Source organism: Macrotis lagotis, unplaced genomic scaffold, assembly GCF_037893015.1.
Source record: "Macrotis lagotis isolate mMagLag1 unplaced genomic scaffold, bilby.v1.9.chrom.fasta BILBYCTG002, whole genome shotgun sequence".
NCBI lineage: Eukaryota > Metazoa > Chordata > Mammalia > Peramelemorphia > Peramelidae > Macrotis > Macrotis lagotis.
The window spans coordinates 1,273,324-1,298,830 of NW_027421909.1; the positions used below are offsets into that span (position 1 = coordinate 1,273,324).

The following is a 25,507-nucleotide window of genomic DNA, read 5'->3' on the forward strand; positions in this document are numbered from 1 at the left end:
CTTAAAAACCAGACATGACCAAATGGAAAAAGATGTCCAAAAAGCCAGTAAGGTAAAGAATGCCTTAAAATGGAAAAATGGTCAAAAGGAAAGGGAGATAAAAAAAGTTCACAGAAGAAAATAATTTCTTAATAAATAGAGTGGAGCTAAGGGAAGATGATGACTTTATGAGGAATCACAAAACAATAAAACAAAAATATAAGTATAAAAAACTAGAAGAAAATGTGATATACATGTTATTTGAAAAATGACCCGGGAAACAGTTCTAGGAGAGATAATTTGAAAGTTATTGTACTACATGAAAATAATGACCAGAAGAACTTAGACATAATTTTTCAAGAAAATATCAAGGAAAACTGTACTGATATTCTAGAAGCTCCAGGCAAAATATAAACTGAATGAATACATCAATCCATTCCTTAAAGAGATCTCCAAATCAAAACTTTCAGCAATATTAATAGTCAAATTTCAGAGCACCCATTTCAAGGAGAGAATACTGCAAGGAGTCAGAAAGACACAATTTAATTATTGTGGATCCAGAGGGAGGATAACACAAAATTTAACAGCTTTCACATTAAGACTCATACTTATTTTTGCAATATAACTACTGTAGTAATATTTTTCATGAAAACACATTTTTAACCTATATCAAATAACTTGCTTTCTCAGTTTGCGCAGATTGGGCAAGAAGGAAATGAGAGAATTTGGAACATAAAGTTTTAAAAACAAATGTTCAAATTTATTTTTGCATAGAATTAAGGAAAAATAAAATAAAATAAATTCAAGTTTGAAAAAGGAAAAAGAAAATCAAATTACCAGTTTGAAAATGAAAAAGTTTACTTAATCACCAATAGAGAAGTCAAAATAACAATTCAGAACTATTTTGCCCAAATGGTATGCCAATAAAATTGTCAATCTAAGTAAAATGGATGGATATATACAAAAAACACACACTGCAGTGAATAACAAACTATGAAATAAAAGGCTTATGTAAACTCATTAAAGAAAAAAAGAAATTGAACAAGCCATCAGTGAACTTCCTAAGAAAAAGAGTCGACATTACCAGATAAATTTACAATTGAATTATACTGAATATTGAAACACAATTAATTCTCATTCTATATTAGTCATATGAAATATAAGCATTCTTTCTAATCTGTGTGTTGTTGCTACCTAAACCACAAGTAATCAAAACAGTAAAAGAATATTACAGAGTGATTTCCCTTTTGAACACAACAATTTTAAATGTAATATTAAAAAAATTAAATAAAATAATAACAAAGCAATTAGAACATGATATTCCTAGGATAGTATGCAAGGATCAGATAGGCATTATACTAGGAATGAAGGTTTGTTCAATATTAAGAAAATTATTATCATAATTTACTATATCAATGGTAGAACTACTGATTATCTCAATAGATGCTTATAAAGCTTTTTTTTTTACAAAATACAGCATCTAATACTATTAAAAATATGAAAGAACATAGAAATAAAGGAAGCATTCCTTAAAATGAGAAGCAGTATATATCTAAAACCACTAAAAAGCATTATATGAAATGTTGATAAGCAGAAGAAATCACAATAATATCAGAGGTAAAGAAGGATATCCATTATCACCACTATTATTCAATACTGTACTATAAATGTTAGCCTTAGGACTAAGAGAAAAAAAAGAAATTGAAATAGAATGAGCAACAAGGAAACAAAACGCACACTTTTTGCAGATGATATGATGGTATATGGAAAGAATTCTAGAAAATCTACTAAAAATGAATTAAAGCCATCAACAATCTTTAGTAACTTTTCAGGATACAAATTGAACCCAAAAGGTCATCAGCAACCAACAAGGCCCAGTAACACAGATAGAAAGGGAAATTCGATCTTATATAACTTTAGATGAGATAAAATAATTCAGTGTTCAACTACCAAGAAAAAGCAAAAATTATATCAGCAATAAGGCAACAAGTTTTAATAGAAATAAAATATGATTTTAACAACTGAAAAAATAACAATTACTAAGGGACTAACTTATCTATTACTACTTGTATTTCTACATAAATTAATCTACTTATTCATTACCATACAAATCAAACTACCAAAAATTATTTTATTGGGCTATAAAAATTTTTCTGAATTTTCTGATTTCCAAATTCTCTCCTTTTTACAAACCCCTCTGCCAACCAGTGGAGAAGGCAAGAAAAATATTAATTATTCATAAAAAGATATGCAAAATATTTTTCTATACTTGCCAGGTTGCAAAGAAAAGTCTTAGAATAATTACGTTAGTGTGACAAAAGTGTGCTTCAGTATTCTTCTGTTCTATCAATGGATTTGGATAGCTTTTTTCATTATAAGTCTTTTGTAAATATCTTAGTTCATTCTAATGATTTGAGTAATTAAGTCTATCACAGATGATCATCATTACAATATTGCTGTTACTATGTACAATGGTCTCCTGCTTTTGTTCACTTTACTTTGCATCCATTCAAATAAAGCTTCTCAGGTTTTTCTGAAATCATCTCCCTCATTATTTCTTATATCACAATAATTATATTACTTCACAAACATATACACAGCTTATTTAACCATTCCCCAATTGATGGACATCCCTTTAATTCCATTTATTTGCCACTGTACAACAAGAGCTGCTATTAATATTTTTGTACTTATAAGTTCTTTGTCCTTTTTAGAAATCTCTTTATGGTACAGATCTTGTCATTGTATTGTAGGTCACTAAGTAAGTAACATTTTTTTGGTTTATTGGAAATAGTTCCAAAATATTTTCTTGACTAATTGAATCAATTCACAGCTCTACCAATTGTGTTGTAGTGTTCCTATTATTTTTTTTTTATTGAGAAAATCATTAATTCTTTTGGTTGTGTTATTGGTATGGTAAATTTTGCTAATAGCTGCCTTGCTGGCTTCCTTGTTCATTTCTTAATTGAAATAATTCTTCATTACTTGTGTAAATCCCGACTTATTAGAATGTATATGATCCTTGTGATATATTGTTATAATTCCTTTGCTAGTTAGTATTTTATTTAATGTTCTTGCAACAATATCCCATAGGAAAATTGGTATATACTTTTATTTCTCAATTTGGGTTCTTCTTGGTTGCATACTATAATGTTTTGGAATAACTTTTTTGTGTATTTTTCTACGTAGTTTATCTGGTATTGAGATTGCTTGTTTTTAAAACATTTCTTAGACTTCATTGTGAATCCATTTGATCCTGGGTGCTTTTTAATTATAAAGTACATTTCTGGCTTTTTTCTAGGAATGAATAAATAATTTATTTATTTTATTTTTTCTCTTTATCTGTGTAATTTATATTTTTGTAGATAACAAATCATTCCATTAAGATTGTCAAAAGTTTTCTCATATATTTGGGCCAAATAGATTCTAACTGTTGTCTTAATTTACTTTCATTGGACCTGAATTAACTCCTTTCATTTTTTAGTTTAGTTATTTGATTTTCTTCTTTAGTTTTTAAAAAGTTAATTAATAAATAGTTTATTGATTTTATTGATTTTCCAAAAATCATGTTCTATTTTTATTTATTATTTCAATTACTCCTTGCTTTCAGTTTCATTAAGCTCTTCTTTGATTTTGAGGATTTCTGATTTGGTTTTTAATTCAAGCTTTTTAAGTTGTTATTTTTACTGTTTTTTTTTTTTTTTGCTAGGCAATAGGCAGTGGTGGGGCTAAGTGGCTTGCCCATGGCAACACAGCTAGGTAATTATTAAGTGCCTGAGACTGGATTTGAAACCATGTACTCCTGACTCCAGGGTCAGTGCTTTATCCACTACTCCACCCAGCCACCCCTTCACGTTTCTCTAGTTGCATGCCCAAACCACTTATTTGTTTATTCTCTTTTTATTATTGTTGAACTATCATCTCCTTCATCAAAAGATGTCTTTGAAGTTGTAACTCAGGCTTGTTAGAAGGGTGGAGCTTGTCCAAGACAGTGACAGGAAGTTTAGAAGAGACATGAAGATAATGGGTAATTGTGAACATTTTGAATCTGAGCCATTAATTTCAAACTAGCAAGCATCCATTTCTTTCTTTTTAAATGTCTTCATTTTCATTTGTGAGGAAGTGGAGGGACATCCTTAGGTTAAACAAAAATTGTTGAACCATCATAAGTATGATATGTAAAGCTCTCCCAGTTCCGGGCACAAGGATCATCTATCTTATAAGTAGATGGTCTTTCCTAGGATCACTTTCTGTTTGTATAATGCACTTATTTCAATTAAGTGTAGAGCCGTGTAAATAATAATAGTTAGACAAACAACAGTAGCAGTTGGAGAAGCAGTGGCAGTGGCAGCAGTAGTAGTTGTAGTAGTACTCATAGTCATCGTAGCTGTAGTCATAGTCTAGGTAGTAGTTGTAGTCGTAGTAGCAGTAGTGGAAGAGGAGGAGGAGGAGTAATAGGGATTTAATATATTTACCTTATCTCTTAAGTTGAATGAGCTTTTCATTTTTGTTGATGTTATTGTTTGGTCATTTTGATCATGTCTGACTCTTCATGATTCTATTCTGGGATGTCTTGTCAAAGATGCTAGAGTGATTTGTCATTTCTTTCTTTAGCTCATTTTACATATGGGGAAACTGAGGGCAACAGGGTTAAGGAACATGCTCAGACTCAAAGCTAGTAAATTTCTGAGGCCAGATTTGAACTTATGTCTTCTCAATATAAACTCAAAATTGTAATAGTGTATAATCTTTCAAATATGTTGTCATTAATGCTTTGTTAATGTTTTATTTAAAAGTTATTCTACTTTTGAGATAACTTTATTTCCCAAATTCAAAATTTAGAGATTAAATATAGTCAGTAGTCATTGCTCCAATTATTGTAGCTTATACTCCATTATATAATATCTCTCTCTCTCTCTTTTTCTGTTTATTTCTCTGTCAAGAAGGCAAATAAGGGGCAGCTAGGTGGTGAAGCGGATAGAGTACAGATCCTGGATTCAGGAGTACCTGAGCCCTATCCGGACTCAGACACTTAATAATATTAACCTAGCTGTGTGGCCTTGGGCAAGCCACTTAACCTCATTGCCTTGCAAAAAAATGGGAAATAAGAAAAATTATCACTACATTCAAGGAACTTAAAATCTTATGTTGTAATTCAGCAAGTAAATAGGGATTTATCTGACACATAGAGAATAGGAGAAACATAATCTTGGAGTATTCTACATAGGAAGAATTGGGTCATGGAAAAGGCAGAATTTTCCCTGAGACTAATAGGACTCTAGGAAAATTACAATGTCAAGGGAATAAGGACATTATAACATTTTGATAATGGATATATTATTTGCAATTAAATGAAAAGTAGGCATTTATCCAAGACTATAATAGAAATATGGGCTTCATACCTAAGAAAGGGAAATACAATATATAGAAAGAAAACCACAGACCAATATTTTGAGTGAACATAGATGCAACATTTAGAAAAAAATATTGCTAAGCAAACCAGCCATGGTAACAATATTGCAGGGCTCATCCAACTTAACACATGTGATAAATATATTAAATCATTCCATTAGTAAAAGTAAAATAAACATGGGACTATTTTAGAGATGCCAAAAGTCTTTTGAAAAAATTCAATCCTTCTCTGTCTTAAATATCCTAGAATACTTAGTGATAAATGGAACTTTCTTTACCCTTAGAAATAATCCCTATCTAAATGCAAACACACTTATTAGATAATGAAGCAAATTCAGCAGAATTTCTAAAAATCATGGTACAAGGAAGGATGCTGAGTAGTGAAACTGTTATTTGATATAGTTCTTGAAATGCTTTTCTGCATTAAGATTAGAAAGACAGAGGAAAAAATGGTAGAAAAAGCAAAAATATACCGTAACATCTCTTTTTGCACGTGATCTGATGATAAATTAGAAAATCTTAAAGAGTAAAACTAAGCATTCAAGAAAGAAATAAATTTAGCAGAGTTTCAGAATGCTAAATTGATTCTTCTAAATAATCCACATTCCTGTATTTTATGAAATAAATCCAGCAGGAAGAGACAGAAAAAAGAAACTATACTCAAAGAAGCTACAGAAGTTGTTTAATAACTGTTAATTGTATTTATCTAAGCATAAAATATTCATTTAATAAAGATGTCTTGAATGCTGAGATGGATAGCAGTAGCTCATGGATCTGTAGAGTCATTCATCACAATTTAAAAGATAATATTATTTAAATTTACTTATTCTATTTTGAACCAATCAGAATAACTTAGTCATGTTTTATAGAACTCAAAAATAATAGCCAATGTTGTATTGAAGAAGAGGTCACATAATTCAGTGGTAATAATTAAAAGAAAGTTACAAGAAAGGGGACTCAATATAAGATCAGAAACTATATTATAAATTAATTATCTTTAAAATGACTTGATAATTGAATTTTAAAATTACTCAAATGAATAAGCACTTGAGAAGTTCATCAGTGAAACCAATCAAGATATATAATATAAAGCAGCAAAAACTGAGTAAAATAGTCTTTGATAAACTAAAATACTCCATTTACTGTGAAAAACACACAGTATTGAAGAAAATACTAGCAAAATGATTACAGTCCCTCAAAAATAGTATAGTATAGTATAGTATAGTATAGTATAGTATAGTATAGTATAGTATAGTATAGTATAGAATAGTATAGTATAGTATAGTAAGACAATCTCAAAATACGTGCATGAATTAGAAATACATGTTCACAACATAAATAAAATATAGCACCAAGAAAGAAATTACCTTTCTGATCAATGAAGAAGGAAAGATGCCAAGATTAATCAAGCAATACATAGTATCATCGAAGGTAAAATGGAAAATTGGGATTATATAAAATTAGTCAATCTATACACATCTATAAAATACTTGCTGTTTTCCAGGCACTATACTAAGATGTGGGAACACATACATGAAAAAGAGAAACGATTCCCCAACCATAAAAAAGAAAGCAAATTCACAAAAGGAAGCTGAAAAGTAGAGAGCAGAAGCAGTGCACAGGGAAAGAGGAAAATCAGAGGGAAGTCCCAGGTAATATAGCCAATTGAAAACTGTGAGTATTTCAATTGAGTTATTTTATTACTTGAAAGTTTTCAGATTGATGACTTTTCCTTCCAATCATTGAGACAGATTGTGGTGATGAAGTGAAATGTCATAGCTGATGGAATTTTGCAAGAAGAACCCTTTCAACCTAGAAGAAGCTGAGATTTAAGAATGGCCTTGACATCACAGAATTTCATAGATGTAAGGGTCTTGGTAAGATAAATATCAGGAAGCATGTGCAAAGCTGTTTAATGTTGGTAAAGTGCTTGACAAAAATGATCTAAATTTTATCATTACTATATAGCTGTCAAGGAAGTTCTATTATCACCCTCATTTTAGGGGAAAAAAAAAAAACTGATGCAAAGAGAGCTTAAATGGTTTGCCCAGGAACACAACCTAGGTCCCAGTGGAACTCAGTTCTTTTTGACTCTGGATCCAGGACTCTAAACCCTCTGCCACCTAACCACATAGCATGGGATCTGAGGGAGTTGTTGTTTAGTCGTGTTTTGACTCTGAGTGACTTGCCCAAGAGCACAAAGCTGTCAAATTTCTGAGACCAGTTTTGAACGTAGGAAGATGATTCTTCCCGACTTCAAGCAAGAAACTCTAACAAACATGGCACCTAACGACCCAATGAGAATGTTCTAAGAATACCAAAAAACCATCAGCAGTTTAAAAAAATCAACAATAATAATTTAAATCTCTATTTCATGGGCCAGGTAAGGGCAAGGATGGGGTTAGCTTAGAAAACACTGGCCCAAAATACTTACGATAAAACGTTATTTCAAAAACATAGATATCATTTCCTTGTTCTACATTAAAACATAGATGCCACAACATGCAGTCCAAGAGAGAACATGAAGACAGGGTGACTTATATGAATAAAAGAAAAACTTGTATCAAAAACATAATTTCAAATTGTACTATTATCAGGAAGCTCAAGTATTAATGTTACTATGCTTGATAATGTATGCCATAGAGTTTTAAAAAGTAAAGTTTTAAGGTGATAGGATTTGAATACACTCATCTCTGTCCTTTTAAATTGCAGAATTGTTTAATAGAAATAGCAATTAAAATTAAAATTACTTTCAAAAATCTTGAAAGAAACAAAAGCAAGAAAACCAGATTAGTATAAAACCCAAGAGCATAGATGAACAAGAGTATTAGAGAACTTGGAGGAAAGAATGTCTGGTCTGGAAGATGCCATAGAGAATAGCATTAATTCTGGCAGGCCATTTAGAAGAAGAAATATCAGTGAGAGGAGAGCCCATACAACATATGAATATCAGAAGGAAGAGAAGTTGGAATAACAAGGAATGTTGAACATTGAAAGTCCCTCAGACTATAGAAACTAGGAAGAATTAATTAAGAGCTTTACAGTAGGGGATGCAATTGTTTAGGCTTCTGCCTAGAGTCAAAACTGAAACCTTTTCCTGTTCTAGAGACTTTATCAGTACTATCCTCCTCCTGAATAACAAGAGGAAATTCAGGCAAGGTACATCTGGATGAAGTGTCACAAGGAAGGCCCAGTAGTCCACCTCTTCCCCCTGCCTCCACATTCTCAGGAGATGCACAAACTGACTCATGGATTCCTTCCTGAGCCCAATACTGAAACTTCCTCCTGCTCCAGAGTGACCCCATGTGATTATCACTACCAACCACTATGGTATGTGTGATTATCAATCTCATTAGAGAGGAGAGAGAAGGAAGGAAAGGCAAATTTAAGAAATTCCCTGTGTATTACAGACCAAGGAAATGTAGAAGATCATATTTAAACTCAACTACTTCTGACTCCAATTCCAGGCTTCTAAGAACTGTCCATTTGCCACCCATCTTAATAATATATCAGACCTTGGACAGCAAAATTGTTCAAGACAAGGTTTTCTTTTTTTTTAATTTTTTGTATTCCAATTATATACAAAAATAATATGTACCCAACATTTTTTGCAACGTTTGAATTCTACAATTTCCCCCCTCCTCCATTCACTCCCCCCCAAGGCTGTCTGACAGTCTCTAAATTGTTTCCATGTCATACATTGATGTAAATTGAATGTTATAAGAATAAACATAAGAATAAGCATAAAACCCCACCAACCCCCAAGAAGATCGGAAACCTCAAGATGAGAGAGAGAGAGAAAAAACGTACTTTAGTCTTTGTTCGGATTTCAATGGTTCTCTCTCTGGGGTGAGTTGCTTTCCCTATCATAAGTCCACCAGAGAAATTGCTTCAATATTTTTCCGTCCATTGCTATTACTAGCTGCTCCTCCACTCTATTTCTCTCCACTCTCATTTATTCTGTTCTCTTTCTCCTTTCATCCAGGTGCTGTACAAAAGTGTGTTGCATCTGAATATCCTCTCCCTTGATCTTTCCTCCTCTTCTATCACCTATTCCCCCCTTCTCTCCCCCCCATCCCCCCTTATCCCGTCCCTTTCCTCCCATCCTTCTCCAGGGCAAGACAGATTTCCTTACCATATTAAGTGTGCATGTCCTCCCTGAGCCCTGTCTGATGAGAATGCAGGCTCACTCATTCCCCCTTGAATTCCTCCCTCCCCTCCATTGAAAAACCTTTTTTTTGACTCTTATGTGAAATCTCTCAGCTTCTTCTTCATCTCCTTTTCCTTCATCCCAGTACTTTCCCCCATTGGCGATTGACTCCATCTTTTTACTATATTATACCATTATGTTCTGCTCCTTCCTGTGCCCTGTCTATATATACTCCTTCTAAAAGCTCTTATAAATGGGAAAGTTAATATGACTTATCAATGTCTTCTTCCCATGCAGAAAAACAAACAGTTCAATATCATCAAGTCCCTCATAATTATTTCCTCTCTTCCACTCCCTCTATGGTTCACCAGCATCCTGTACTTGGAGATCAATCTTTCTGTTTGGCTCTGGAAATCTTGTTAGCAAAGTTTGAAAGCCCCCGATTTCATTGAAAATGCATCTTTTCCCCTGAAAGAGGATGTTCAATTTTGCTGTGTAGTTGGTTCTCGGTGGTAAACTAAGATCCTTTGCCTTCCCTGAATATCATATTCCATTCGCTATGAGCCCTTAATGTAGATGCTGCCAGTTCCTGGGTAATCCTGACTATGGAGCCTTGGTAGTTGAATTGTTTGTTTCTGGCAGCTTTTAGAATTTTCTCATTGCTTTGGGAGTCATGGAATTTGGCTATAATATTCCTGCAAGTTTTTCTTTTGGCATCCCTTTCAGAGGGTGACTGGGGAATTCTCTCGACTTCTATTTTACCCTCTGCTTTTAGGATTTCAGGGAAATTTTGCTGTATTATTTCTTGAAAAATGAAATCTAGAATCTTTTCCTTGTCCTGGCTTTCAGGTAGCCCAATAATTTTCAAATTATTTCTTCCTGAACTGTTTTCAAGGTCATTTGTTTTTCCAATGAGATATTTCACATTTCCTTCTGTTTTTTGACTTTTCGGATGACTTTTATTTCATCCTGCTTTCTTGCAAAGTCATCAGCTTCCCTTAGTTCCATTTTGCATTTGAAGGAGTTATTTTCTTCAGAGAGCTTTTTTATCTCCTTTTCCAGCTGGCCAATTCTGTTTTTTAAGGCATTCTTCTCCTCATTTACCTTTTGCTTTGCTTTTTTTTTTTTTTCATTAAGCCTTAACTATTTTCTAACATGTTATTTTCTTCATTATTTTTTATATATTTTTCACCAAGTTTTTGATTTGGTTTTCATGATTTTTCTTCATTGCTCTCATTTCTCCTCCCATTTTTTCCTCCACCTCCCTTAATTGCTTTTCAAAGTCTTTTTTGAGCTCATCCACAGTCTGAGCCCACTTTCTATTTCTATGGGAGCTTTTGTATATGGAAGCTTTGATTTTTGTCATCATCTGAGTATGTGTTTTGATCTTTCATGGGAATGAGATAATTCTCTATGGTCAGATTCTTCTGTTGTTTACTCATTTCCTCAGCACAAGGCTAATTTACAGCACTTCTATGGCTTTGGTGTTGTGTTTTTGGACATCTCACTGGGACCTTAATTCCTCCAAGGTCTTAAACTCTCTAACCAGGGCTTTGATATGGAGATGACCACAGACCTACCCTCTGTCCTAGGCCTGTAAGGAAGAATCCTGCTATCTTAATGTGGAAGGCCAAACTGCAAAATTTGAGTGTAGGTAAACATATGAGTTGTACCCCAGGGAAGAGCAGAGAAATATCTGCAGACTTCCCTTACTTTTTCTGTGGGTGCAGGCTGCTTTCTCCCAATTCTCACTGCAGGTTCTAAGGCCAGTGCTCCTCACTCCATGCTCACCTAGTTTCAGAAGAGTTCTTTCCCTGCCCCTTCAAGCTGTTGCAGGGGAATCTGGACTGCACTGGGCTGGGCTGAGCTGAGCTGGGCTGGGCCAAGGCTTTTTTCCAACCCCTGTTCCTGGTGAAGCACACCTTTCCCAAAGAATATCTAAGTAATCTTGAACTTGTAAAATGTATCACTCAGTATTTCTGTGGGTTCTGACTCTCCAAATTTTGGCTAGAGCCATCCTTTGTTTGCTTTTTTGGGGTTTGGGGGGTCGGAGAAGTCAGGGAATGCTACCTTAATGTAGTCATCTTGGCTCTGCCCAAAGTTTTCTTTTTAAATAGGATCAATATTATCACCCAGAAAGGGTATGAGAATAAAATGAGATTCTGTATGTGATATAAAGTTCCTTTAAGCTTTCTTGGTGCTGACCTAAACATTAAACAAGTTTAGTTCTACTTATGAAAAAATGAACATAAACTCCTCTGAGGGACCCATCTGATCTGTGAAAAGAGCATTGTTTATAGTGGTGGATTGAAAACTGTGTTCAAATTTTATTTATACTTTGCACCTATGTGACTTTGGGCAGGTCACTTTCCCTCTCTATGCCTCAGTTTACTGAACCATAGAATTATTTTATCGGATTGGATGGCCGGTGGGGAATGTCAGGATCTTCTGAGCATCCCATCTAAGTGCAGCCTGAAAATAGTGACTGAGGACAGATCAGTCTTTGGACACATGAATTCCTTGAGCATCTGGATTTTGACTGGGTAACCTAGCTGTGGGTGATACTAACAATAAATCTTGTCACTGGAAAAATATCTAACATTTCTTTAAGTAACAGCATAAACTTCTTTTCTCTTTGTATAAAGTAGGGGATTATAGGTATTGAATATTATAGATAGATGAGAGAGAGATTTATATGTCTTTATCTGTAGCTATATAACTATCTATCTATCTATCTATCTATCTATCTATCTATCTATCTATCTATCTATCTATCTATCTATGTACATCCAGAGATCATCAAACTATGGGTCAGGTTTACTCACTGCTTTTGTCAAATTTCAATGAGAGTCTGTCCAGTAGAGGAATAGAATAGAAGGAAATGACTAGTTTAGAAAGCTAAAAAACAGAGAAAATGAAGCCAGGCTCCTGATAAACCAGAGACAAGAGATGGTGTGTACTTGATCTCAGAAGGAAAACAGATTTGGAATTTCTTCTCTAATGTTTAATAGATTTGTGACCTTGATCAACACACTAAGCTATGAGTACCTGAGTTTCCTCACTGGTAAAATATGAATGATAAATTCTCCATGGAATTTGTAAGAATAAAATGACATAGTCCATGTGCAGTATTGTCTTGTGGTGTCAAATTTCAGTTTATACTGGCAGGTCAAGTCCCCAATGGGCATCTCCTACATCTCTCCTCTGGGTTTAGGCCTGGGATGCAGGGGGGTTGGACAAGCCCTGTGGGCATCATGTAGGTTCCCCAGTGTATATTTTCCCCATGATGATCAGTAAGTATTCTTTAATTCACCTGTTTGAATTACTTTTCAGAAAATCTTATTTAATACAATGATAGAAGGCAAAACAAAGCAGAAGAAAAGAAAAATCTCCTACCCAAATTGTGCAATGTGAATCCCCAACTCTCCTGTGGTCCGAGGGGTAAAAACAAGAGCCTGATAAAATTCTATTTAGTATGGGAGTCAGAAAATCAGAATTTGCAGTTTCCTTGGAAACAGATCTGTCTCCATGGCAAATGGTGATTAAGATCAGCTCCATTCATAGACCTGGAATACTTCTTTAGCAGAGATTCATGGCCTGAAAGGAGGGACTTCTGCCTAGAGTCAAAACTGAAACCTTTTCCTGCTCTAGAGACTTTACCAGTATTATACTTCTCCTGAATGACAAGAGGAAATTCAGGCAAGGTATATCCAGATGAAGTGCCACCAGAAAGGCCCAGTAGTCTACCTCTGCCCTTGCCTCCACATTCTCAGGAGATGCACAAATTGACCCATATATTCTTTCCTGAGCCCAATATGGGAACCTCCTCCTGCTCCAGAGGCTTTGCCAACATTCCTTCGCCCTTCCCTCTCTTCAATCAACTGTAGGCAGAGATTGTATCCAATTATGTGAGAAGGTAGGTAGAGAGGAAAGTGATCCTGAAGGTATGCTGCTCTTTACCTGGGGTCAGCCCTGGGTGAGTTAACCCAGATATGTAGAAATTTTTCTCAGGTTCCCTCCTGTACTCTTTCCATACCTGTAAAATGTGGTAGAGGCTGATTAAGGACACTCATAGAAAAAAAATAGATTTCAGATAGTGAGACATGCTTCCTTAATCCATATCCCAAACCAAAGGTCTTTCTCCTTCTACATCACAGTCAACAGTTGAAATTTGCAAGTCAGAAGTAGGGGGAATGTGGGATAAGGGAGTGGACATTTTTTGTTTCTGTTAAATCATCCTTTAAAAGTTGGTAAATGTTCTACACACATTATCTATAAGACTCATGACCAAGTTTCACAGTGTCCTGGGTCAGGATCCCTCCAATGTCAAAGTGTTGAGTTTCTCAGGAAATAAAGAGTTTATCAATTGACCTCTCAGAGATGGAAAGCAGATATATCAACTCCTGAAGGAACTTAAGTAATACATAATGAGATTTTGTGATTAAAGATTTTTTTTCCTTCATTATATTTATATCTCCAGATCCTAGAATGGTGCTTATTTCATCCTAGGTGTTTAATAAATTCTCATAGATTCATTGACTTTACTTAGATAGGAATGCATTTCTCTGGTTGTTGGTACACATTATTCTGCAAATAAACAGTATTCTAGGAACTAAATGAGAGAATAGCCTAATACAACAGAAATACTCAAAGCTCCTTTGAGGAAATATGTCTATATCCTGCACTGGGGACTGCACAATAACTTAGTCTCTTGTCCAAAGTATCCAAAAATGAGGGAAATGTCATATATACACAAATATTTCAAGCTTCTTTCTATTAGAAATGAAATGGAATATGATGGGTGTCCATAAATTTGGAATGACTAAACAATATAAAGTTTATGAATGTATTGGTATACTATTAATCTTTGAGAATTGATGAGGTGAATTGTTTCATAAAAATCTGGCAATACTTATGATTTTGATGGAGCAAAAAAATAGAATCTGGAGAATAATCTATCCAAAAATGGTATTATGAAATGGATCTACTTGGAAGGATTATGAAAACATGATCAAGAAAATGACCAACCACAATTCCTGAAGGACTCATGATGAATCATTCTATCTGCCTCTAGATAACTAATGGTGATAAATTCAGAATAGAAAGGTTTGTTTTACTTACTGTACATGTTTCTAAGCCTTTTCCTAGTCTTTTTTTTTCTCAGTGAAAGGGAGAAGATAGGTGGTCTATATGAGGAATCCTTAGCAGAGGTAGAAAATATATCTGGAACAAACAATTCCAAAACCAACGAGGTCACTATTGACAATGGGCTGTTATTATTCACATTCGATCATGACAACTTCTTCCACTAAAAGGAAAACAATTTAAGTACAATCAAAGCTAAAGTTTTCAAGGAGACCTTCAAGGTGTCTCAGTATCACTTCTTCTGATCCCTTTGAGAGCACTTGCCTTCTGTGAGTTCTCCATAAAAATTTTTTTTGGCAAATATGTATCTGACATTTTAAAACATTTCCAGTTCATTGTAGTTGCAATCTCTGTAGTAATGTTGGAATGCTAGGCAGTTTAGGTGGAAAAAGGACCTCAGTGTCTGGTATGTTCTCCTGCCAGGTGATCTTAAGAATCTTCCTAGGATAATTTAAATGGAAGCAATTCACTTTCCTGACATGGCTCTGATAGACTGTCCAGGTTTCACAGGCATATAGCAAAGGAAGTCAGCACAACAACTCTGTAGATCCTCAGTTTGTTAGTCTGTATAATACTTCTCTTCCAGACTTTCTTTTGGTGCCTCCCAAATAATGAGCTAGCTTTGGCAGTGCATGGTCAACCTCATTGTCTATGTGCACCTCCTTAGAAAGGACACTGCCAAAGAAAGTGAACTTGTCCACAGTACTTAAAATTTCTCTGTTTACTTTAGAATTAATTGTACAGCATGGGAGACATTGGCATTGGATCGCCCAGAATAGCATGCCCTCATCAGTGAGGGTACTACATTCGATAAGGAAGGCAGAATTGAAGGAGCTCAAAGGGAACCTGACATTCATAAGTTTAGAGGACCCACCCCAGGAGTTCGCATGGACTATTTGTGCCCAATCTGTAGTAGAGCATTCTGAGCTTGTGTTGGTCTGGTCAGTCACAGTCAAACACACTGTAATTTGTCTCAAACATAGTGATGCCATTCTGGTCATCTTCAATAACAAAGGACAACTAAAAACCAAACAGCCAAACAATCTAAGTGCATAGGATAATCTGTGGAGATCTTTCTTTACTTCAATGACATGCCACCAGGTCTAACATTCTATGTTCTAAAGACCAGATTTGACATTGAGTGTTTGAAAGCTACTCATGTTCTCAGGTCTCTTCTAGCTATGACATTGTTGATATCTAGAGGGACTATAGTTTGGCTACCTGGAAAAAGCATACAGGGACAGCATGCCAAGAGCAACCACCTACCCACCAAGTCCCGTCTCTACACCAAAGACATTGGAGAAGAGAACATTGCTCCAGTTTCTCAAGTCACTATTCTCTACCTGATCTTATTGAAACTATGTTCATCCTCAGGATAAAAGTCGGAACTTTCTTCCACAGTACCCAATCAAAAATGTTTCTCTCTTAAGGAAGAAGACTTAGTAACCATAGAAAGAGAATCTCAAATAAAACAATGGACTCTTATAAACTCCATTTTAATTCCTTGAGATTAAGAAAGAAAAGTTATAAAAATGAGCATGTAAATCATTTCTAGAGGACAGATGGGAAAGAAACTGACTTCTCTAGAGGAACAAATTGGAGAAAGAATAAATAGCTTAGGTGCAAAAATTTCACATAACAACACTAGAGATCACGATCAAGATAACTCCATGTGACAGCCAAGACTGATTAGAACACTCTCAAGAGACAGAACTACATCCTAAATTGCAAAGTATCAACTTTCATAAATAGAAGACTTAAACAAATATATAATGGAGAAGTGATTTAATTCTTACTGTACTACCAAAAAATCTTAAAATACAAAAAAAGTCTACATATAATATTTCAGGAAATCACAAATGAGGACTGACCAAACCTATATGAGTCCAAATGAGAAATGAAAGAAAAAAAGACACACTTCTCAGCTCCTCACAGAAACTCCCTATTTTAAAGTTCAAAAAATTTCTTAACCAGAATCCAGAACTTTTAATTCAAAAATAAAATTCAAAAAGACATTAAAGAAAGGAAAAGTTCATATAACAATATACCAGTCATCATCACACATGATATGATGGCTAGCACTGTTAAGGACAAGTGTGAAAATAATATTCCAGAAGGTAGAAGTTAAAGCAATACAATGCATTACCACTGAAATAGCAAAGCAAAGTATAGTATTCCTGGGGGAAATATGACATTAATGAATGGAATGGAATAGTTATATATTAACTCACTCCTCTGTGTGGGCTAATGTGATAGCACTTTCAGTATTAGCCTATGTAATACTCACAACAACCTGTGAAACTGGTGCTATTGTAGAAGACAATAGAATACTCCATGATATTTGTGGTGAATAGGTACTTAGTATTTTAAACTTTGGAGTCAAGAGAAATATGGAGAAATATATGGTTTTTGAACCGATGCTGAAGAAAATAAACAGAACCAAAAGAACACTGTACACCCTAACAGCAACATGGAGGTGATGATCAACCTTAATGGACTTGCTCCTTCCATCAGTGCAATAATTGGGGACAATTTTAATGTATCTGTGATGGAGAATACCATTTGTATTCAGAGAAAGAACTATGGAGTTTAAACAAAGACCAAAGTCTATTACCTTCAATTTTTTTAAACATTGTCTTATGTACTTCATTATTTTGCTATCTCTAATATTTTATTTTTCACTCAAGTGTAGGATTTTTCTCTCAACACATTCAATTTTGATCAATGTATAGCAAGGAAACAATGTAAAAACTATCAGTGTGCCTTCTGTGCATTTGTGGGGGGGTAGGGGAAAAATGTGTAAAATTCAAAACCTAACAAGAAATGGTAGAAACTACTATTTTAAATAAAGGGAAAACAAATAAAATAATTACATATTAAGAAAAAATGTTTGCCTTATGAAGTAGCACTTCCTCAAGAGGCCTTTCTTACTTCCTCCAGTTGTTAATGCCATTTCTTCTAAGGTTACTTTCCATCTCTGCAATATTTATTGTGTAGTCACTGATTTACATATATTGCCTACACTAATAGCATGTAAGGTGACAGAAGGCAGGGATTTTTTCCATTGGCTTTTTCTTTGCATCCTGTAAACTTGTCATGACTGGAACATGGTAAAAGTTTCATAAAGATTACCAAAAAAAAAGAAATAAATGATTTGGAGTATATGGAAAGTATTATATTTTGAAGTATTCATGTTCTAATAAGGAAGAAAAACCTATGTCTCCTCAGTACTCTGCAGTCTTCATAGGCTGAGAAAGAAAATAATAAGTATAGCTGGAAGTCAGTTATTCATTATATTTTCCTTATAATCGAAAGAGAAAGAAATACCTTCCGGAAAAAAGAGCAAAGAACTTAGTATTTCAATTAATCAGTGGGAATAAGAAGATCAGACAAATATGAAGTATATATATATCGCTATCATTTTTATCTGAAATAAATGGGGATTAAATTCATATATGTGTATACAAAAAGATTCTTACAAGCTGTATTTGCTGTTGGCATACATGAAATTCAGTGATTTGCTATAACTTTGTTGGAGTTTCATGTATTGTTTTTCCTTACCAGTAATATGTCCATGCATAATTCATGTCATGTTCATCTACTGCCAACTGGGATAGTAATTCTACTAGAAAGTTCCAATTAATTATTAGCAAAAAATCCTTAATACCATCTGCTATTACCAATAGAATTAAAATACAAAACACTTTAATGACAGTTAAACTGTATTTTTTTTTTTTTAGTTTTTGCAAGGCAATGGGGTTAAGTGACTTGCCCAAGGCCACACAGCTAGGTCTGAGTGTCTGAGTCCAGATTTCAACTCAGGTACTACTGACTCCAGGGCCTGTGCTCTATCCACTGTGCCACCTAGCCACCCCTGTTAATCTGTTTTTTTAAAGCCAACATCGAGGATATGTTTTTCCCCTTCAGATGTTGAACATTTGTTCCAGCAGTGTTGTCTCAGTTTTTTACTTACATGAGAGTAGAAGTGAATTAGAGAAATACAAAATGGAGAGGCCAGCTAAGATGTTTGAGTAGCAGGAAAAATTCACAGACAAACTTGGCCTTGTAATTGCACTCCAAAGACAAAGAAAATGCATTAGACTGAATATTCAATGGGAAATACAAGAACAAATTAACAGTGAGCCATTTTCTAGTTTAGGTGAAAAGAGGGCAGGTTTAGACAGAAAGGTGTAGAGACATTGGAGAAAGGCTCTGCTCATTATCAAACTATGTGGACATTTCTCTAAGGGAGGTTCAGTGAGACCCTGTATATAGCTATGCTATAACATACTTCTCAGGCCTATGCAGACCTTGTTCAAGTTGGAGAGTCATGGTCCCCCTGGAAGTCTCTGCTGCCTGCTACTCATTGCTATGTCGCAGAACCAGGTTAAGAGTGGCAGTTTATGGTAAAGAATCCTCATGGGCCTAGACATGGATCGTCATCAAGGAACATGTACAGAAGTAAGCAATATCTGTGATGCCCTGTCCCCATCAGTAGAACAGGTTCAGAGATTCATTGCCCAATCATTACTAGAGATTGTCATGCAATAACAAAAGCAAGAAAGTCAGAACTAAAGGGAACCTAAAGTTCTATACCTTTGAACCTATCAATCTTTTCAGCTACCTGATACTGGGCCGAGTCCTTAAGAGTTGAATTAGATTAAAACCTCCAAAACCCAGATGAGTAAATTTAACACATTTAAGACCACAGAGTGTTAATCAGAATTTCAGATAAGACAGATTTGAGAATAAAGAAAGTTTGCTGGTGCTGTTCCTGATATATTGGAATAACCCCATTCAAAACCCCTCAAAAGCAAAATAGGACCAAAGCAGACACAAGCATGCCCCAGATAGTCTCTCCACAAACCTAAAGACCCAAGCACTAATAGAAAGCTCAAAATCCTGAAGAAGGGTCTGAAGAATTATCAAATGAAAAAGTAATTCCACCAGAAAAAGCTGTTAGAGATATTCAAACAACCAACTTAGAATAAATGAATGACTTTAAAACATCTTTAAACAAAATTTCAAATAGAAAAAAAAATTGACTTTAAGCAGTTCAACTAAACATCCTTTAGTTGTTTGTTCTTTTTTTCAGTTGTGTCTGACTCTTAATGATCCCTTGCAGCATTTTCTTGGTAAAGATACTAGACTGGTTTGATATTTGCTTTTCCACGTCATTTTACATATGAAGAAACTGAACTAAATGAAGATAACTAACTTGCCACAGGACAAAAAGCTATTAAGTAACTGAGGTTACCCATCTGTTGGAGAATGGCTAAATAAGTTATGGTACATGAATAACATGGAATACTATTTTCTATAAAAAACCATAAATGGTCAGATTCTAGAGAAGCATGGAATGACTTATGGGATCTGATGCTGAGTGAAGGGAGTAGAACCAGCAACACTATGAGAAGAACAACCTTGATGGAAGCAGTTCCCCTCAGCAGTCCAGAGAGTTAGGACAACTGTATTAGACTCGCTATGCACTATATATTGTCACCATCCACAAGAGGTAAAACAAAACAAAACAAAACAAAACAAGACACACAAAATACAGCCCTTCAGAATCTGGTGAACACTTTATAAAAAATTGTCTCTGATATATCTCTTTCCCTTAATCATAAATTCACATACTGAAATTTCCAAATCTGTGAACTTGTTTATCAAAATATGTATGTATAACGCTAACATGACTGTTCACCGCTGAGGAGTGGGAGTGGGAAATGAGGGTGGAAGGAAATTTCAAAACTTAAAATTATACATGTGCATATAGATGAAAATTAATTAATTTTTTTTATTTTTAAAAGGTATCTGAGGTTAGATTAGAATTTCAAGCCTTACGCTGTATCTACTTTATCACATAACTATCTGTAAGCTTCCTAAAAGATAGGAAAAAAGGGTTTTCACAATTAATTAAAATGATTGGGTAAATGAATGAAAATACAAAAAAAAGGTAAAAGGAAAGAAAACTATGGAAGAAAAAGAAGGAAAGAGAATTAACAGCATAGAAAAAGAACTTCATCCATATGCAGTTACAGAAATATTGTATGATGAGCTGTGAATACCTTAGCTATATAGTTCCAAAGGACTAATGATAAAAATTGCCATTGTCATCTGGAGAAACAACAGATAGTGTCTGAATGCAGATTAAGGCATGCAATTTTTTGTTTTATTTTTTCTTGGTCTTTTTTTCCTCTATGTTCATTTACAACATGAGCAACATAGATAATTTTTTTCATGATTGTTCATACATAATCTATATAAAATTCCTTGTCATATTAATATGGAGAAAAGAGAAGATTAGATCCTAGAATGAAATATTTGAAAAATGAATATTAAATATTTCAATATTTACTTTTAAGATCTCTTAATAAAAGAAAAGCAATTCAAAATAAGTGCCAGAACCCAGAATCCCTAAAAAAATTTCACTGTTCATTTGTTTCAGTCATGTTCATCTCTTCATGATCCCATATGCGTTTGTTTTTGGCAGAGATACTGAAGTGACTTGCCATTTCCTTTTTCAGCTCATTTTATAGATGAGAAAATTTAGACGAACAGCCTTCAGTGAATTGCCTAAGATTCCACAAATAGTAACTGTTTGAAGTCAAATTTGAACTCTGGTCTTCTTGACTCCAACTCTGACAATCTTTACACTTACCTGCCTTCCCTAGAAATTATTATGGTCTAAATACTAAGATAAAAGGTAGAAAAACCAATAAGAAATGTTAAACAAAAGCACAATATTTATTTAAGTACATTAAACTATATGGTATTTCATACTAAAAACATCTCACTTGATCTGGAAAACAGATCCAAGAGAGCTAATAGAATAGTAAACAAACTACATATAAACCATAACCATTAGTTAAGTCAGTGATTTCCAAAAATCTTACAACTTGTTGGATAATTTAAATCAGGATGCAAAATAGAAATAAAAATAATACATCAACATCCTTCCAAATGAAATTCCAAAATCAAAATCTCGGGAACATTTTAAGATAAATTCAAAGTTTCCTAGTCAAATAAAAGATATCGCATGCTGGCAGAAAAAAAAAGAAGTGAAATTCCCAGGGGCCAATTAGCAATATACAAGATTGAACTACAACTACTATAAAAGGATGGAGATTGTAGATTATCACATCTAAGAAGGGAAATATATATATATATATATATATATATATATATATATATATACTCATACATGTTTACAACCAAGAAACTCACCAATCAAAACTATGTATAAATATTCAAGGGGTCTTCAGGTGGGAGGTGGAGAATGGACGATTAAAGGTCTATACAACTGGGCCAGCTAGGTGGCACAGTGGATAAAGCACCGGCCCTGGAGTCAGGAGTACCTATGTTCAAATCCAGTCTCAGGCACTTCATAATTGCCTAGCTATGTGGCCTTGGGCAAGCTACTCAACCCCATTTGCCTTGCAAAAACCTAAAAAAAGAAATATGCAACTTCCAAAAATCCCTGATGTGAAAGCCAGAACTGAATAGAAACTTTGAAATACAAGGTATTAAAATCAGAGAAAAATGTAAGGATAAATATGAATGAGAAATTGTAAGGCTCTAAACAGGAACTCTTATTTTTTAATACTTCATATTTATATATCACTTCCCCCTACTAGACATTTTCATCTTTTAACATTTGTTATCAATATTAAACTTTAATTTTAATTTATTGAATGAAACAAGCATTTCCACAAGATAGTATGATAAAAATATGATTGCCCATTAAACTGAAAATCTACTATGTGCAGTTTGCTATCCTTTCAAATATATACCCAAATTATCATGTAAATTTCTTTCCCTCCCCTCCCCACCAAAGAGATGGGTACATAAATACATATGAAAGTATATATATATATATATATATATATATATATATATATATATGAAATGATTCTATATAGTCTTATATTTGTCAGTTTTTTCTTTGGATTCAGAGAATGTCCTTCTGTATATGTTTCATATGCATTACTTTGGGAATTCATAATAATCAAAATAACTAATTTGTTATAGGTCATTTTACAACAGTATTGCTGTTGCTGTATACAATTTCTCACTGTTATTTTGCTGGAGTCTTTTCATCTTTTTTTTAAAATCACTGAGCTCATGATTTCTTACAGCAAAATAGTATTCCTTCACAATGTACACTAGACCCTATCCAGCCATTCACCTTTTGATGCACATTCCTGCAATTTACAAATTCTATGTCACCACAAAGACAGGGGCAATAAACATTTTAGAACTTTTCAGTTCTTTTCCTTTTTCTCAAATTATTTACAGAAATAGATCAAGTAGTTGTATTATTGAGTCAAAGTATATAGGTACTTTAATAACTCTTTGGGTAAAATTCAAAGTTGTCTTCACAATGTCTAGATTGGCTTACAGTTTTGCCAACCCTGAATTAATGGCCCAGTTTTTCCTATCTATCTAATATTTGTCATTTTCCTATTCTATCATTTTAGACAATCTGGTATACCTATAAAATGATAACTCACGCATTTTGTAGTTTGTATTATACTATTGAAAAATGGTTTAGAACCTTTTTTCATATTCTTTGACTACTTGTCAATTGGTCATTAACTTGTACTCTTATAGATTTGACAAAAGTTTTTTGCTGTTTTAGATATGAGACTTTAATCTGAATAAGTGTCTAGAAAATTTTTTTCTCAATTTTCTGCTGTCCTTCATGGTTAATTTTTTTTATATATTCAAAATATTTTTAGTGTCATAGAGTTGAAATTATTCATTTGACACCTAATTTGGTCTCTCAATTATTTATCAGTTAGTCACATATCCATGATTCTATCTTCTTAATATTTTCTTGTAAAATCAGTTTTTATTAAGGTCACATATCCTTTTTAACCTTATCATGTAAAGAGGTCACTTAGGAATCTATTAATTCAGAGTCAGGAATTGATTTTTCCAAATTTTGAAATAATTATTGGTATCTTATGTTCTTTACATTATTATTATTATCCACAGTATCCAGCGCCTTCTTCACCTAGATATTTGTATCCTATATAAAATTGTATTTTTTGAAGAGAACAAAGGGTCAGCAAAAAAAAAATTGACACACTGGAAAATTATAATCACTTATACAATGTGTAACAACTGTGGATGTTGGGGCACCTAGGTGGTGCAGTTGATAGAGCACAGGCTCTGGAGTCAGGAGTACCTGAGTTCAAATCCAGCCTCAGACACTTGATAGTTACATAGCTGTGTGGCCCTGCGCAAGCCACTTAACCCCATTTGCCTTGCAAAATACTAAAAAAATCAATTGGAAAAACTGGTAAAAGAAATGCAAGAGAGAACTAACAAGCAACAAGAAAACAAATCCTTGGAATATACAATTGGAACAAGCACAAACAGAAAATAATTCTCTTAAAACCACAATTGTGCAAATGGGAAACTCCTTCAAAAAGACAGCTGACCAACTGGAAAAGACGTTGCAAAAGGTCAATGAAGAAAATTTCTTCTCTACATTTTTGGCTTCTTGCTTTCGCGATGATCAAGAAGAGGAGGAACAATGGCTGAGCCAAGAAGGGCCGCGGCCACGTGCAGGCCATCCACTGAACCAACTGTGCCCGCTGTGTGCCCAAGGAGAAGGCCATCAAGAAGTTCGTCATCCGCAACATCGTGGAGGCCGCGGCCATCAGGAACATCTCTGAGGCCAGCGTCTTCGACTCTTATGTGCTGCCCAAACTATATGTGAAGCTGCATTACTGCGTGAGCTGCGCCATCCACAGCAAGTTGGTGAGGAACCGATCCTGGGAGGACCGCAAGGATCACACACCCCCTCCTCGCTTCAGACCAGCAGGTGCTGCCCTCAGACCCCCTCCAAAGCCTATGTAAAGAGCTATCTGCCCGTGGGACATTCCTGAATGGAAAGAGAAAAATATAATGATTGGTTTATCTTAAAAAAAAAAAGAAAAAGAAATGAAAATTCTTCTCTAAAAAAAAAAAGAGTGGAATCTTCAATCACTCCCTCTAGGCCAAGGGAGAGGGCCTCAATCAAGGTCACAGACATTCTAGAGAAGGTTACTAGCACTCCCTACTGGCAGGGTGGAGATATTACACTCAGGGAGCAAAACCTATAGGGATCCTGACATCCAACCCCTGTGAACCAGCCCTGCCTCAACACAAGGTTTTAGGATAAGGAAGAAAGGCCAGAAAAAAGGAGGCTCTACAGAAGAATTATTTGGAAGGAAAAGACACCAAATTCAGAGAGACCTAGCACTTCTGAGGAGAATATGACCTGCTCTCCAGCAGGGAAAGTATTCCTTGAAGAAATAAGAAAGGAGTTTAAAAATCAATTGGAAAATTTGGATGACAAAATTAATATATTGCAACAAAAAACCAAATCACTGGAAAATACAATTGGACAAATGCAAAAAGAAAATAATTCACTCAAAGCCTCCATTGGACAAATGGAAAATTCTTTCAAAAATAGAATTGACCAGTTGGAAAATGAGTTTCAAAAGGTAAATGAAGAAAATTCTTCTTTAAATAAAAAGAATGGAGTCTGTGGAAACTAATGATTTCATGAGACAGCAAGAGTCTGTAAAACAAAACAAAACAAATTGTAAAAATAGAAAAAAATGTAAAATACCTCATCAGCAAAATCACTGCCATTGCAAATAGATCAAAAAGGGACAACCTGAGAATTATAGGTCTTCCTGAAAACATTGAAGAGGGAAAGAAAGCCTATCCTTAATATTACAACATTTAGTGATGTAAAATTGCACTTATATCATGAAACCAGAGGGTAAAATCATTATTTAAAGAATAAATCAATCCCCTCTG

General features: G+C 34.3%; 1 pseudogene; it reads left to right on the forward strand.

Moving 5' to 3' along the window:
* Nucleotides 1-24,208: 24,208 nt before the first annotated feature.
* LOC141503987 (small ribosomal subunit protein eS26 pseudogene) lies at nt 24,209-24,624 on the forward strand (annotated as a pseudogene).
* The last annotated feature ends 883 nt before the right edge of the window (nt 24,625-25,507 follow it).